Here is a 17,180-nt window from a genome sequence, read left to right as displayed (position 1 = left end):
TGGAACCCAAGGTAGAGGGAGTCAGCGGTCCGCACGGAGAGAGCTCCAGCCCTAGGCCCCACTGTGCAGACCGAATCAGAAGGAAGAGAGTCCTTCGTCCTCCATGCCACATCCCTCACATCCCCCCCCCCCCCCCCCCCACTGAACTTGGGAGTGGATCCGTGTTCTAAACACGAGGTGACTCTCGGTTTGCAATGGATCACAAGGGGCCGGGCTTTCCCGAGTCAGCAGGATAAAGAAGTCATTCTGGCTCGGACTCCCCCACCATCCCCCGGTAACGGTCGGTAACGGTCGCTGGTGACTTTAAATGAGCCGGGGCTGGCCGGGCCGGAGCCGCTACGGGGCGGGGGGGGGGGGGGGGTGGTGCCTGAGGCACTGCAGAAAGTGGGCCTGAGCCTCGAGGATGGCGGTGCTGCAGGGACCCGTCCAGGCTGCTATATGGCAAGCACTAAACCACTATGCCTACCGAGATGCGGTTTTCCTCGCAGAACGCCTTTATGCAGAAGTACACTCAGAAGAAGCCTTGTTTTTACTGGCGACCTGTTCTTACCGCTCAGGAAAGGCCTATAAAACATATAGACTCTTGAAAGGACACAGTTGTACTACACCGCACTGCAAATACCTGCTTGCGAAATGTTGTGTTGATCTCAGCAAGCTTGCAGAAGGGGAACAAATCTTATCGGGTGGAGTGTTTCATAAGCAGAAAAGCCATGATGATATTATTGTTCCTGAGTTTGGTGATTCAGCTCGCTTTCCCCTTCCATTGTTGGGACATGTATATTGCAAGACAGATCGGCTTGCCAAAGGATCAGAATGTGACCAAAAGAGCCTTCGTTGAAATCCTTTCCTCTGGTGTCCCTTTGAATCATGGTGTGAAATAGGGGGGAAAAGCCGGATCCTGACCAAACATTTTGATTCACATCTCTAGAGAGCTTTAGCAACTGCCTGTCCAAGTGTTGCGCCACAACACTTGGGCCTCGTCCTAGTTCACGTCACAGACAGCCTGAGACCGTTCTTACGGAAACAGCCCAGGACACCGTTGAATTAAACGGATTGAATTTAGAATCTTCCAATTCAAAGTACTCCTTGAATACAGACTCCCCAGTGTCCTCTATCGATTCAGCTGTCCTTTCACCTGATACTGTCCCACTGGGAACAGGAACTTCCATATGATCTAAACAGGTTCGACATAAACCAAAAACTGGTCGCAGTTTTATTAGGAGGACCAGCAGCTGTTAGTCCATTAACCCCAAGTGTTGACATTCTGCCATCAGAAACCCCAAGTCCCGGAGACGGATCCTATTGACAAAACTGCACTGGTATTAGACACCTTCTGTCATTGACGTGCCATCCACCGGAGCCCCTTCAAAAAAGTCCGTTGCCAGAATCGGCCAAACCGGAACACAGTCTGTCTTCTCGCAGAGGGGAAAGAGCCCAAAGGTAACTCCAATTCTTGCAAAAACACAAAGTTCTGGTCCGCCGACAAGGGCAACACCTCAGGTATTGAGCCCCACTATGGCATCTCCCCCGAACGCACCGCCTCGAAGAAATTCACGACTCTTGACTAGTGACAGCTCCACAACCGAGGAGAATAGGAGAAAATTAAAAATGAAGTTTCCACCTAAAATCCCAAACAGAAAAACAAAAAGTAAAACTAAGAAAGGAGGAATAACTCCACCGAACATAAGTGATAGCCTGGAAGTGACAAAATTGGACTCTTCCGTCATTTCAGAAGGGAAAATAGTCGCAATCGCGCCTCAGATTCAGGCTTTTAATCTACAAAAAGCAGCAGCGGAAGGCTCGATGAGCCTTCTTCGTGAAAGGGAGAAAGGTTATTTAGCTTTGTGTTCTTACCACGGCAAAGAAGCTCTCAATATCTTGAGCCATCTAGCTTCTCACCACTGCAATACCGGTTGGGTACTGTGCGAAATTGGAAGGGCCTATTTTAAACTCTCAGAGTCCATGCAAGCTGAAAGAACATTCTCAGAGGTTAGAAGGATTGAGAATTACAGAGTCGAAGGCGTGGAGATCTACTCTACCACACTTTGGCATCCTCCGGAAGGTGTTGCTCTTTCAATTCTGTCCAAAGACTTCACAGACATGGATAAAAATTCGCCAGCCAGAGGCCTGGTGTGCTGCAGGGAACTGTTTCGGTCTGCAACGGGAACACGATATTGCGATTCAATTCTTCCAGAGAACTCTCGAAGTGGATCCAAATGATGCTTATGCCTATAGTGCATTAGGGCGTGAGCTTGTCTTCACTGAAGAATTGGACAAAGCATTAGCTGGTTTTAAAAATGCTATCAGAGTCAATCCTAGACATTGTAAGGCATGGTAAGTGGTAATGAAGTGTAAAGACAAAGCCTTATGGATGGTGCCGGTACTCGCTAATTTTTCTGGTTAGATAGCTCTTTATTGTCACGAATTTGGTTAAAAATACTTAGGGATGGTACATACTGCTGAATAACTTCTAACTAAGATGTTTCCTTATGAAACGTATGTCTTTAACAAACTCTGAAATGAACTCATGATCGTAGAATACCAGATCCTTATACTCAACAGTTTCAGTCTTCTAGCAAGCTTTTTTGCAGACACTGTAGCTGTCTTTGGTTTGTGTGTGTGTTTCTTTAGTTGTGTTTTCTTCGAGCACCGAAGTGGTGATGGGGACAAGAAGTGCTTGGGAGATTGGAAAGGAATAGCATAGTTCACTTATTGGATAATAGAAAAATAGATGGAAACAATTCACTAGCTGCCGCTTTTTGACAGCGTTCCAGTTTACGGAGTGACTATTAAGAACTTCACGTACCCTTTAATTTAGCAGTCTCTCCGTTTTACCCTTTTGTACTCGTGTATAAGTAGGCACATAGGAAATTACTCCCTAGGTCATATTGTGATCAACGGAATACGATATGAACATGCGTGGTCCTACTTCTGCCTCAACACCATACTCACCGTTGACATTTATTGCATTTTTCTGGACTGACTTCATAGTTTTAAACGTCAAGAGAAGGCCGGGCGCAGTGGCTCACGCCTGTCATCCCAGCACTTTGGGAGGCCGAGGCGGGCGGGTCACGAGGTCAAGAGATCGAGACCATCCGGGCCAACACGGTGAAACCCCGTCTCTATTAAAAGTATAAAGATTAGCTGGGCGTGGTGGCGGGCACCTGTAGTCCCAGCTACTCGGGAGGCTGAGGCAGGAGAATCGCTTGAACCCAGAGAGGTGGCGGTTGCAGTGAGCCGAGATCACACCATTGCACCCCAGCCTGGGCGACAGAGCGAGACGCCGTCTCAAGAGAAATAAATTAAAAAAATAAATACATACATAAATAAATATCAAGAGAAAGTATAATTCTGAAGTCATAACCCTGTGGTAGTTATTTTGTCAGATACGGTGATCTGACTTACTACAGCAGCGGAGTTCTATCATTTGATTTGCTTCTAAATCTGAAGCATTATATTACTGAAACATTTTTTGATTTGTGAATATGTTGTTTAATGGATCATATCTCATTTTGCTGTAGTAGTTACATTGCCCGAAAGATGGCCAAAAAGACAGCGCCAGCTACTGCTGACCAACGTCACAATCAACTTGCCAATACTGCCTTCTCTTCCGATAGCTATGTTCTCCGTCATATTTTAAGAACTCAGTTCTTCATAAGACGTGTGTCGTTTTCGATTTTTTCCCAAGTCTGGTTGATCCTTGTGTTGTTATTTTTTTAAATGTGTATTGTCTGTTCAGCTATTTTGCAGGAGTCGCATTCTTAAAAAAATCTTAACCCTATCAAAAATCGTGTTTAAAGGAGGATTATTCAGATTGGCCAGCCTTTACTAGGAAGAGTTTAAATGCTGACGTATTTAGGCAGCTCTAAATACTGAGCAACTTTACTCTAACTACAAAATAGATAGCCTTTCTTTTGTCTTCACTTTCACTATCATTAGCACAGTGTTTAATACCTTTTCTTCATCTACAACACAATTATAATGATATATGAAGCCACTCAAATAAGGCAGACATGTTGCGTTGCGCTTAAAAAAAGAAAAAAAAAAAAAAGAAGTCTCTCTGTGGCACAGAATGAGGTGTGGCTCGAATCTGGAATCTCCAGTGAAAACCAATGAAAGAGGGTGAAACCCCGTGTCTACTAAAAAAAAAAAAAAAAAAAAAAAAAAATGAGGCGGCCATGGTGGCGCTGAGACAGGAGAATCACTTGAACCCAGGAGGCAGAGGTTCCAGTGAGCTGAGATCACGCCACTGCACTCCAGGCTGGGGGGACAGAGCAAGACTCCATCTCAGAAACAAACAAACACACAAAGCCGGTAAAGGTGTTTAATTCGACGGTGTCAGGCTCAGGTCTCTTGACAGGATACATCCAGCACCCGGGGGGAAACGTCGACGGGTGGGGTGGAATCTATTTTGTGGCCTCAAGGGAGGGTTTGAGAGGCAGTCCCGCAAGCGGTGATGGCCTAAAGAAGCCCCTCCGCCCAAGAAGCGATATTCATTTCTAGCCTGTAGCCACCCAAGAGGGAGAATCGGGCTCTCCACAGACCCCACAAACCCCACCCCACCCCACCCCCACCCCTCCCACCTCGTGAAATGGGCTCTCGCTCCGTCAGGCTCTATTCATTCACACCGTGTGCTTTTGGAACCTCCAGCGTGTGTGCGTGGGTTGCGTGGTGGGGTGGGGCCGGCTGCGGACAGAGGAGGGGATAAAGCGGCGGTGTCCCGCGGGTGCCCGGGACGTGGGACGTGGGACGTGGGACGTGGGTGGGGTGGCCAGAGCCTAGGGAACTCATCGCCTGTCAGGACGTCTCCCCTCCTGGTCCCCTCTCTGACCTACGCTCCACATCTTCGCCGTTCAGTGGGGACCTTGTGGGTGGAAGTCACCATCCCTTTGGACTTCTTTAGCCGACGAAGGCCGGGCTCCCGAGAGTCTCCCCGGAGGCGGGGCCTTGGGCAGGCTCACAAGGATGCTGACGGTGACGGTTGGTGACGGTGATGTACTTTGGAGGCCTCGGGCCAATGCAGAGGTATCCATTTGACCTCGGTGGGACAGGTCAGCTTTGCGGAGTCCCGTGCATCCTTCCAGAGACTCATCCAGCGCTAGCAAGCATGGTCCCAAGGATCCCAGCTCCCAGCAGAGGCACTTTTGTTCACACAGGATCCTGGGCAGGAAAGTTCTCAGCAGGCTTAGGCCTCCTAGCCAGAAAGCCAAAACCACTTCTGGGATTTTTTTCAAAGAGCCAGTGGTTCCACAAGGGGCCGTGGGTAGTTGTGGAAATGGAGAGAAGTGTTTGCACATACATATTTGAGACAGAACGGACAGGGCTCGGTCACAGATCACTTAGGACATGGGCAGATGCACATTGAGAAAACCCTTCCGGCATCCTAGGGGAACAGAGGTACGATTTTTCGAGACAGTTGAGGGAGAAGCCACCCCAGATTTTAGGGTTGGATCTTTATTCATATGTAGTATCTATGAGGTATCCAAGTCCAGAAATCAACTCGCCCGTTCTGTACAGCATTCTGTAGGGAGATCAAATCTGGGATGTCAGAAGTGAAGAATTCAGGCCTTGGTAATGGATCAGATTAGATGTACTTGAGCTTATTTTGCAAAAAAAAAGAGAGGGCGGGAGAGAGCGAGAGCCAGAGACCGAGACAGAGAGAGAGAGAGAGAGACAGAGACAGAGACAGAGAGAGACAGACAGAGAGAGACAACGATACACAAAGAGAGAAAGACAGAAAGAGAGAGAGACAGATAAAGAGACAGACGGAGAAAGACAGAGATGGACAGAGACAGAGAGAAACAGAAAGAGAGAGAAACAGAGACAGGAAGGGAGAGAGACAGGCAGAGAGAGAGAGAGACAAACAGACAGGCAGACAGACAGGCAGAGAAAGAGAGTAAGACAGAAGGCAGACACATGCACACACACACCCACACCCACAGAGAGAGAGACAGAGAGAGACAGAGAGAAAGAGACAGAGAGAGAAAGACAGACAGAGAGAAACAGACAGAAAGAGAGACACAGACAGGGACAGAGAAACAGCCGACAGGGGGAGAGAGAGAGAGAGAGACAGACAGAGACAGACAGACAGACAGGCAGAGAAAGACAGTAAGACACAAGACAGACAGAGAGAGAGAGAGAGAGAGAGAGAGAGAGAGACAGAGACAGAGACAGAGACAGAGAGAAAGAAAGACAAAGCCAGAGAGAGAGAGAAACAGACAGGGAGAGAGAGAGAGAGACAAACAGACAGACAGGGAGAGAGAGACTAAGACAGAAGACAGACACAGTGAGAGAGACAGAGACAGAGAGAAAGAAAGACAAAGACAGAGAGAGAGAGAGAGAGAGAAACAGGGAGAGAGAGAGAGACAAACAGACAGACAGGGAGAGAGAGAGACTAAGACAGAAGACAGACAGTGAGAGAGACAGAGACAGAGAGAAAGAAATACAAAGAGACAGACAGAGAGAGACAGAGACGGACAGAGAGAAACAGACAGAAAGAGAGAGATAGACGCAGAGACAGAGAGTGAGAGAGACAGGCAGGCAGAGAAAGGGAGTAAGACAGAAGACAGACACAGTGAGAGAGACAGGCAGAGAGAGAGAGACAGAGCGAGAGAAACAGACAGGCAGAGAGAGACAGAGAGAGAGAAACAGACAGGCAGAGAGAGAGAGACACACACACAGAGAGAGAAGACAGACAGAGAAAGAGAGAGACAGAGACAGACAGACAGACAGAGAGAGGGGGAGGAAGGGCGTGCTCAAGAAATAATCACACATATTTTATAGTGCTTTTGATCCCATAAACGGTGGCCGGGGTATACTTTGAAAACAACAACAACAACAACAACAACAACAACAACAACAACGACAACGACAACAGCAACGACAACAACAACAGCAACAAGAGCAGCAGCAGCATTCGCCTACGGATTTCTAGAAAATAAGATGTCATGATGAAGTATAGTAAACATCAACCGGCTCTCACTGCACGTTGAGGGATTCACAAAAGCGCTAGTTAACAACAGGAAAAAACAGCAGCTAACATGTCTTGGGGAAAATAGACGTCCTCCTGAAAACTGGGGATTTCTACTTCACTTGAAAAGAAATACATACCAGAAAGGAAAAACACGAACAAAACAAAACAAAACAAAACAAAACAAAACAAAACAAAACAAAACAAAACAAAACAAAACAAAACAAAACAAGCCAAGAAACACGGGCCAAGGCACCGTCCCTGGAAATCTTAAGTGAGCAAAGTTATTAGTTTTCAGAAAGCGTTTCTATTTTGGGCAAGTACTAAGAGGGCCCACACTAGAGCTGTGACGCCCTTCGCATTGTGAAACTATGCTGGCCGGAGGGCGGAGAAACTAAAACATCATGATAAAAGGTGACGGAGACCCAGCCAGGGTGAAGCTTTCCTAGGGAGGGAGGCCTGAGGCGGAAAGCGGGGGGAAAAGCCCCACAACTGCAGACCCGCCCGCTTGCCCACGCGGGTCAAGGGCTATGCCATCGGCCCAAGCTGCCTCTGGGGAAGTGGGACCGTGCCGCCCCCCATCTTCCAAAACGGTGGCCCCTGAGTGAGGCCTGACGCCCACCGATGCAAATGTCAGCCTGGCAAGAATGAGATCGCCGGCAAGGGGTGGGGGAAGGGCAGAGAAGACGGAGGCACACCGGGGTGGCTCTGGAAGGCTTCCAAGCGGGGTGTTGGGAGGCGGGGGGGTGGGGGTTTTGGGGGAAACCCACCTAACCGACTCACTAAATTAAGGTGAAGGGAGGTGGGTAGTGGGGGGAGCCGGGGGGCAACTTGAAAATTAAACTGACCCTTCCCAAAGCCCAAGTAGAAGAGTCTAGGCGCCAAAACACAAAGAAAACTAAAGCGCCGATCAAAGAACAATAGGGCCCCCGCCAGGGCGGAGGTTCCCTAGGCAACGAGGGAGAGAGGGAGGGGCCTCCAGAAGGGAGAGAGAGAAACCCGTTGCCCCAGGCTCGGTGAAGTCGGCGAGACCTCCCTCCGTGTCACCTCGACTTTCAATAACAGTGGCCGCTAGGTGATGCCCGAAGACAACCGATGCCTGCGAATGTCCGTCAGCAGGGAAAAGAATTAATGAATTCATGAATTTGCTTATTTATTTAGAGACAGAGTCTCACTCACTCTACAGCCTGGGCCATAGTGCAGTGGCGCGATCTCGGCTCCCTGCAGCCTCCGCCTCCCAGGTTCAAGCGATTTTCCCGCCTCAGCCTCCCGAGGAGCTGGCATTACAGGGGCCTGCCCCGCCGCTCCCGACTCGGCTTTGTAGTTTTAGTAGAGACGGGGTTTCGCCGTGTTGGGTCCGGCCTTAACCGTTTATGTTTAAGTCGAGGAGCTTATCAGGGAAATAGGAGAAGTCCGGACGCCAGACGTGACCGAGAGAAAAGTCTGAAAATGCCCCTCGCATCCAAGCGGGGACCCGGCCTCGACCTCCCGAAATCATACACCGAGTGGGGAAGCCCAGCAAGGCCCGTCTGTCTAGATTCCTCTCGGCCTCTCTAAGCACCGAAGCACGCGCTTCTCACTTTCGTGGAAGGGGCAGGGCCCTACCCGGCACGGGGGTGTCTGACGGACTGACAGAGAAAGAGAGAGACATAGAAAGACAGAGATGGACGGCGAGAGATAGAGAGAAACAGACAGAAAGAGAAAGAGAGAGAGACAGAGACAGAGAGAGAGAGAGAGAGACAGACAGGGAGGGAGAAAGACAGAGAGAGAGAGACAGACAGACAGACAGACAGAGACAGAGAGAAACAGACAGAAAGAGAGAGAGACGGAGAGAGAGTGAGTGAGAGAGAGAGAGACACATGGAGGGAGAGAGCCAGACAGACAGAAAGACAGGCAGGCAGAGAAAGAGAGTAAGACAGAAGACAGACACAGTGAGAGAGACAGGCAGAGAGAGAGAGAGAGAGAGACAGAGACAGAGAGAAAGAAAGAGAGAGAAAGAGAAAGAGACAGACAGAGATGGACAGAGAGAGAGAGACAGAGAGAGAAACAGACAGACAGGGAGGGAGGGAGGGAGGGAGGGAGACAGACAGAGAGAGAGAGACAGACAGACAGGCAGAGAAAGAGAGTAAGACAGAAGATAGGCACAGACAGAGAGACAGACGCAGAGAGAGACAGAGAAAAAGAAAGAGAGAGACAGACAGAGAGAGAAAGAGAGAAACAGACAGAAAGAGAGAGAGAGAGAAACAGAAAGGGAGGGAGAGAGAGGGAGAGACAGACAGACAGACGGACAGGCAGAGAAGGAGAGTAAGACAGAAGACAGTCACACACAGTGAGAGAGACAGAGAGAGAGCGAGAGAGAGGCAGAGACAGAGAGAAAGAGGGAGACAGAGAAAGAGAGATGGACAGAGAGACAGAGAGAAACAGACAGAAAGAGAGACAGACAGAGAGAGAGAAAGAGAAAGGGAGGGAGAAAGACAGAAAGAGAGACAGACAGACAGACAGACAGGCAGGCAGAGAAACAGAGTAAGACAGAAGATAGGAACAGAGAGAGAGAGACAGAGAGACGCAGAAAAAGAAAGAGAGAGGCAGACAGACAGAGAAAGACAGAGACAGACAGAGAGAAAGAGGCAGAAAGAGAGAGAGAGAGAAACAGACAGGAAGGGAGAGAGAGAGACAGACAGAGAGAGAAAGAGAATAAGACAGAAGACAGACACAGTGAGACAGGCAGAGAGAGAGAGAGAGACAGAGACAGAGAGAAAGAGACAGACAGAGACCGACAGAGAAAGAGAGAAACAGGCAGAGAGAGAGCGAGAGAGAGAGAAACAGAAAGGGAGGGAGAGAGAGAGAGAGAGACAGACAGACAGACAGATGGACAGGCAGAGAAGGAGAGTAAGACAGAAGACAGACACAGTGAGAGAGACAAGCAGAGAGAGAGAGAGAGAGACAGAGACAGACAGAAAGAAAGAGAGAGACAGACAGATAGAAAAAGACAGAGACGGACAGAGAGAGACAGAGAAACAGACAGAAAGAGAGAAAGACAGAGAGAGCGAGAGAGGGAGAGAGAGAGAAACAGAAAGGGAGGGAGAGACAGAGAGAGACAGACAGACAGGCAGAGAAAGAGAGTAAGACAGAAGATAGTCACAGAGAGAGAGAGAGAGAGAGAGAGAGAGAGAGAGAGAGAGACAGACAGACAGAGAGACACAGAAAAAGAAAGAGAGGGGCAGACAGACAGAGAAAGAGACAGAGAGAGACAGAAACAGACATAAAGAGAGAGAGAGAAACAGACAGGGAGGGAGAGAGAGAGAGACAGACGGGGAGAGAAAGAGAGTAAGACAGAAGACAGACACAGTGAGACAGGCAGAGAGGGAGAGAGAGAGACAAAGACAGAGACAGAGAGAAAGAAAGAGACAGACAGACAGACAGACAGACAGAGAAAGAGACACAGAGAGAAAGACAGAGACGAACAGAGAGAGACAGAGAGAAACAGACAGAGAGAAGGTCCTAGCCCAGTAGCGATACAGTGCCTTTTCTTTCATTTTCTCTTTCTTTTGTTTTTGTCTTTCTTGTATGATGTATGTATGTATGTATGTATGTATGTATGTATTTATCTGGAGACTGAGTCTCACTCTGTCGCCCAGGCTGTAGTGCAGTGGCGCGATCTTGGGTCACTGCAACCTCTGCCTGCCAGGTTCAAGCAATTCTTCCGCCCCAGCCTCCCGAGTAGCTGGGATGACAGGTGCCTGCCCCACGGCGCCTGACTGAATTTCGTATTTTCAGTAGAGACGGGGTTTCACCACGTTGGCCGGGCTGGTCTCGAACTCCTGACCTCGGGATGACAGACGTGAGCCACTGCGTTCAGTGTACAGTGCCATTTCTTAGAAATCACTCACGGGAACACACACTTAGAGGTGACGTGTAGAGATTTTAGTTAGTTAGTTAGTTTAGTTAGTTAGTTAGTTTTTGCGTGGGGAGGTGGGGGAACGGAGTTTGGCTCTTGCTGCCCAGGCTACAGTGCAATGGCCTAGGGGACTCAAGGAGTCAACCTAGGGCAGAGAGGACACGTCATTCTGAGCGTAAGGGCCGCAGCGAAAGTTGGCAGGGCCCGCGCTTTTAAAGGCTGAAATCCCGGCGGCACAGGCCTGTCGTCCCAGCACCTTGGGAGGCCCAGGAAGGCGGATCATTTGAGGTCAGGAGTTCGAGACCAGCATGGCCAACATGGAGAAACCCCGTCTCTACTAAAAATAGAAATACGAGCCGGCCGTCATGGTGCGCGCCTGTAATCCCAGCTACCCGGAGAAGAATCACTGGAACCCGGGAAGCAGAGGTTTCAGTGAGCCGAGAGAGCGCCACTGCACCGCAGCCTGGGTGACAGAGCGAGAGAGACTCAGTCCAAAAAAAAGAAAGAAAAGAAGAAAAACAAAAGAACAGGCCCAAATACTGCATTGTTGTTGAACGTGCTCCCAAAAGGCCAGAAACCCCCTGACTCAGGTCAAGGAGGTGGTGTTTCGTTTTACCTCTCTCTCTCTCTCTCTCTGTCTCTGTCTCTCTCCCCCCCCCCCCCTTTTATTTGTGGTTCAAGCATACATGAGCAAGATTGTTACATAGGTAAACTTGTGACGGGGGTGTTCAGTGTGCAGATGATTTCATCACCCGGGTAGTCAGTGCTGTGTCCGACAGTATTCGTGTTTTGTTTTTTTTCCTGAAGGTGTCTCTCCTTGCACCCCTCCTCCGCCAAGCAGGCTTCCGCGTCCCTGGTCCCCCTCGTTCTGCCCATGCAAGGACTCTCATCTGTAAGTTCCCACTTCTAGATGAGAACACGCGGTAGTTAGCGGATCGTTGCTTTCAGCTTCGGTGGTGGCGGTGAAAGAGGCATGACACTAAATGGACCCTTAGGACGCTCTCCTCCGTCCCCACCCCGCACCCCCTCCCCACACACACCCTCATTCCCGCACCCCCTCCTCAAACGCAAGAAAGGAAGAAAGAAATGAAAGTAAGAGGTGAGCCTGCAAGGCGGTGGAGGCGGGGGATCTCAGAGGGCGAGAAAGCGATGGTGGTCGGCGGATGTGTCGGCTGAGGTATCAAAACTAGGGGACCCACTTTTCAAGCCCCAACACACCCCCTAATCCTCAGCCGCAGCCAGCCTCTGGGTGGGGTTGCGCCTGTCAAAGCTTCCGGATGGAGAGAAGCCCAAGGCTATGGAAGGCATGAGCTCCAACTCCAGGAAGGGAATAAGGCTCTGTGCATATGAATGGGGCTTTCAAAGGCGTTGCCGCGGCTTCCAAAGCGATGCGCTGTGCCTCGCCTCGCCTCGCCCCGCCCCGCCCAGAGCGAGACTCCGTCTGAAAATAAGTACACAAATAAATCATAAAATAATTCATCAATAAATAAGAAAGAAAGAAAGAAAGAAAGAAAGAAAGAAAGAAAGAAAGAAAGAAAGAAAGAAAGGATGAGTACAGCGATCGTGAATCATTCCCCGGAGTCCAGGCGCAGTGGCTCACGCACGTCACGCCAGCACTTTGAGACGCCGGGCGGGAGGGTTGCAACGAAATGATGAGACCCCGTCTGTGGGAAAACATTTAAAAATGAAGGCCGGGCGCGGTGGCCCACGCCTGTCATCCCAGCACTTCCGGAGGCCGGGGAGGGCGGATCACCTGAGGTCGGGAGTTTGAGACCAGCCCGATCAACATGGAGAAGCCCCGTCTCCACTAAAAATACAAAATCAGCCAGACGTGGCGGCGCATGCCCGCCATCCCAGCTACTCAGGAGGCCGATGCAGGAGAATCGCTTGAAACCGGGAGGCAGAGGTTGCGGTGAGCCAAGATGGCGCCACCGCACCGCAGTCTAGGCCACGAGAGGGAGACTCTGTCTCGGGGGGGAAAAAATAATTAAAAATAGTGTGGGCACAGTGGCGCGTGCCTGCGGTCCCAGGTTCTGTACTCTGGAGGCTGAGGTGGAAGGATCGCTCGAGTCCAGGAGCGTCCACGCTGCAGGGAGTGAGTTATGGTGGCACCACTGCTGGGGTGACGGAGCGAGATGCCGTCTCTAAATCAGTCAATGAGATCACTGGAAGGCGCTCTCTGTGTCTCACTTTCCAAGACGGTCTCTTTAGGCCAAGCAGGCATGGTGCCTCACGCCAGTCATCCCAGCACTTTGGGAGGCTGAGGCGGGAGGAAAGAAGGAAGGGAGGAAGGGAGGAAAGAAGAAAAGAAGAAACGCAGGAAGGCAGTAAGGCAGGAAAGAAAGAGGGGAAGGAAGGAAGAAAGAAAGAAAGAAAGAAAGAAAGAGAAGAAAGAAAGAAGGAAAGAAGGAAAAAAAGAAAAGAGAAGAAAAGAGAAGGGAAGAAAAGAAAAGCAAACGGGGAGGGGGCCTATCTCCTTGACCGGTGACTGACCAGGATACAGTGGGTCACGGACGACCGAAGCCTCGACCTGTGGGGCCTCAAGTGATCTTCTCCTTATCTCAGCCTCCCGAGTAGCTGCGACTCCAGGCGGCCATCACCACGCACAACTCACCTTCTAAAAACATCACGATTCTATCGAGACAGGGTCTCGCTCCGTCATCCAGGCTGGATTGCCACGGCACGACCTCAGCTCATCGCAACCTCGGCCTCCCCGGTTGGAACAACTCGCCCGCCCCAGTCTCCCGAGCGGTCGTGATTCCAAGCCCACGCCACCAGGCCCGGCTCATCGTTCTATTTTTCAGAGAGACGGGGTTTCGCCACGTCGGCCAGCCCGGTCTCGAACTCCGGGCCCCAAGCGATCCACCCGCCTCGGCCTCCCAAAGTGCCGGAATGACAGGCGTGAGCCAGCGTGCCCGGCCCAGATCATCTTTTTCATACATTGTAGAGAAGGGGTTTCGTCAGCCAACGGGTGGAGGGTGGGGTGGGTTTTACTCAGCCTGCGTACCGTGAAAAGGGGAAGTGAGTGTGCTTTGCGAACTAGATATGGAAACTGTGTGTGTGTGTGTGTGTGTGTGTGTGTGTGCGTGCGTGCGTGCGTGTGAGAGAGAGAGAGAGAGACCAATCCCCACCACGAGGACCCGGAAATAGTGTTTGATCTGTGTCCCTGCCTAGTCACCTGTCTTGTGTGTAGATGACTGAGGATTCCACAAATGAAGGTCAGCAGTATCTATTGAGCTGTTTCTCCCTCTCATGCGTCTCATCTGCGTGCTGGAGAAAGGGAAGAAAAGAGGTTCCGATGGGAAGTTGTCTTCACGCCTGAGGCAGCTGAAGGCAGACCGAAGGGAAGGAGGGCATCCTACGTGACATTTCCATACCCGTGCACCCTTTACAATGCTGGGGCTGCCAGTCCACCCTGTACGTCAACCCACTCCCAAGAACAGCACCGGTCCGGGGTGGTCCAGTCTCATCCCATCCGGCCCACCCGGGGGCATCCGGTGGAAGTCTTCGCCGTAGGATCCGAAGGCAGCGTCCACGCGGTTCCCCTGGGGTCGCCCGGCAACGGCCAGCCGGGGGAGGGTAGCGGGACCTGACGGGGAAGGGGGGGGCGCATCCGCCTCAGAGCTCCCTGGAAGGTGGCAGGTAGCCGGTGGGGCACGCCGAGCCAGAGACGTCCGGCAGGATATAGATGTGGAAGGCGCGTCAGTCCTCTCCCATACCTCTCCTATGGAAAATGCCAGGGCGGCGGTGGGAGCCTCGGCTGGGGGAGAAGCGGGGACAAGGGGGAGAGGGAAGGAGGCCCTCGGGAGGTTTCAGCACCGAAAACCCACTCACTCAGCCAAGCTCCCAACGTGTTTCTGGGTCCAAGGTACACCCTGGGAGACGGCAAGAGAAACCTTCACACCGTGCTTTTCGTCTTCGTGTTTATTTCTTTCATCTTTTCCATTTGACGAGAGATGCTCATTTCAACAACCAGACGGCGGATGTGACGGGAGAAGTGTCAAGGCCAGGAGTTTGAGACCAGCGTGAGTAACAGAGCAACACAAGTAGGAGAGCCCAGCTGAAAGAAATGAAAGAGCAGGAGGAGGAGGAGGAGGAGGAGGAGGAGGAGGAGGAGGAGGAGGAGGAGGAGGAGGACAAGGGGGGGTGGGGGGGGGGGGAAGGAGAAGGAAAGAAAAGAAAAGAAAAGAAGAGAAAAGAAAAGAAAAACAACCACCAAGAAAGTTAAAATTCTCCAACGGTCGGAAGTTGAAGACCAGCCTGACTAAGATGGAGAAACCCCATGTGTACTAAAACTAGAAAACCTAGCCGGGCACGATGGCTCATTGCTGTCATTCCAGCTACTCGTGAAGGCTGAGGCAGGAGAATCACTCGAACCTGGGAGGCGGAGGGTGCGGTGAGCCGACATCGCGCCATCGTCCTCCACCCTGGGCGACAAGAGTGAAACTCCGTCTAAGGAGAAAAGAAAAAAAAAGAAAAGGCGGATCGGTGAGACGCGTCTCCACATTTTATTTGTTCGCAGTCCCCGTATCAAACACGGAAAGAACCGACCCATGACAAACATGACCAGAGCGTACCGTGCCCACGCGTGTCATCACAGCACTCCGGGAGGCCGATGCGGGAGGATCTCTGGAGCCTAAAAGTTTGCGATCACTCGGACATGTGAGATGACACCTACAATAATAATCATCATAGAAGTTTAAAAAGAGATCACGTGTGCCCAGAGCATGGACACCAAAGCGAGAGCACATCCGTCCTCAAAAGAAGACGATCGATAGACAGGCAGGCAGGCAGGCAACTATAGAATGAGCCAGGTGCAGTGTCTCACGCCTGTCATAGCAGCAGTGTGGGCGGCCGAGGCAGGCAGGCGGATTGCGTGAGAAGAGGAGTTCGAGACCAGCGTGGGCAACATGATAGAACCCCGAAACCCGTCTCACTCACATACATACATACATACATACGTACATACATACATACCTACCTACACACATACATACATACCTACCAACCTACGGAAAACATGAGAAACCACCTAAAAGTCAACCGGTGTGGTGGTGCGTGCCTGTAGTCTCAGGTAATGGGGATGGGAGGGATCAGAGGCAGGACGACCGTTCGGTCGGTCCAAAGCGTTGAGGTTGGGGTGATCCTGGGCGGCAGAGGCAGAGGAAGACCCTGCCAGTAAGGGAGGGAGGGAGGGAGGGAGGGAGGGAGGGAGGGAGGGAGGGAGGGAAGGAAATAAACAAGCAAGGAAGCAGGCAAGCAAACGATGAACATGACAATGACATAGAATAACCCATGAGAATAAACAAGCAAATAAGAGGGTATGAATGAAGCTAAAAGGCAATTAAGATCGCAATCAATTGTTTTCTCTGCACCCCACCCCACCCGCACCCCACCCCACCTCACGTAAGCTGGAGTGGAAGTGCGCCATCACAGCCCACGTTAGCCTCTCCCTCCCGGGCTGAAGAGATCCCTGTAGTCCCAGGTATTTGGGAGGCTGAGGTCACCAGAGCCCAGAGTGAGAAGACCAGGCGGGCCAGCCCCAAAAGAAAAGAACATAAATACACGAAAAGTATTAACAAATAATAAATGGAAGGAAGGGAGGGAGGAAGGATATACATACACACGTGTATGTAAATGAAATGGGTTTTTAATACATATTCATCCATTAAAAGTAACATAATATAAACGTATTATGGAAGTATCATTTACATAGTTTTATCACTGTGTGTGTGTAAATGTATGTTCATACACACACGGCAGCGTTCAGAAAATAAGATTGAAAAAAAGGAAGGAATCGGCCGGGCGTGGTGGCTCACGCCTGTACTCCCAGCAGTCTTTGGGAGGCCGAGGCGGGCGGATCACTAGGTCGGGAGTTCGAGACCGGCCCGGCCAATATGGTGAAATCCCGTCTTTACTCGAAATACAAAAATTGCTGTTTGCTTGAACCGTGGAGGCACAGGCAGCGGCAGCAGTGAGCCGAGAAGGCACCAAGGAAGGAAAGAGAGAGAGAGGGAGCGGGGGGAGGGGGGAGGGAGGGAGGGTGGGGGGAGGGAGGGAGGGAGGGAGGGTGGGGGGAGGGAGGGAGGGAGGGAGAGGGAGAGAGAGAGAGAGAGAGAGAGAGAGAGAGAGAGAGAGAGAGAGAGAGAGGGAGGGAGGGAGGGAGGGAGGGAGGGAGGGGAGAGAGAGAAGAAAGAAAGTAAAAGAAAGAAAGAAAGAAAAAAAAGAAAAACCGCAAGGCCAAACCAAAAAGCAAAACAGGAGGAAGTGTTACCGGCTGACGGCAACAGTGACTCCCTCTTAAAAGTCCCG

At 50.9% G+C, this 17,180-nt stretch overlaps 1 pseudogene; it reads left to right on the top strand.

Annotated features, from left to right (window-relative positions):
• Positions 1-353: 353 nt before the first annotated feature.
• On the top strand, positions 354-2,607 carry LOC134758154 (cell division cycle protein 27 homolog; annotated as a pseudogene).
• Positions 2,608-17,180: the final 14,573 nt, after the last annotated feature.

The sequence above is a fragment of the Gorilla gorilla genome, chromosome 23 (assembly GCF_029281585.2).
Source record: "Gorilla gorilla gorilla isolate KB3781 chromosome 23, NHGRI_mGorGor1-v2.1_pri, whole genome shotgun sequence".
In the NCBI taxonomy this organism is placed as follows: Eukaryota; Metazoa; Chordata; class Mammalia; order Primates; family Hominidae; genus Gorilla; species Gorilla gorilla.
Note: the sequence above shows the minus strand (reverse complement) of the source record. Positions and strands in the feature narration are given on the sequence as shown.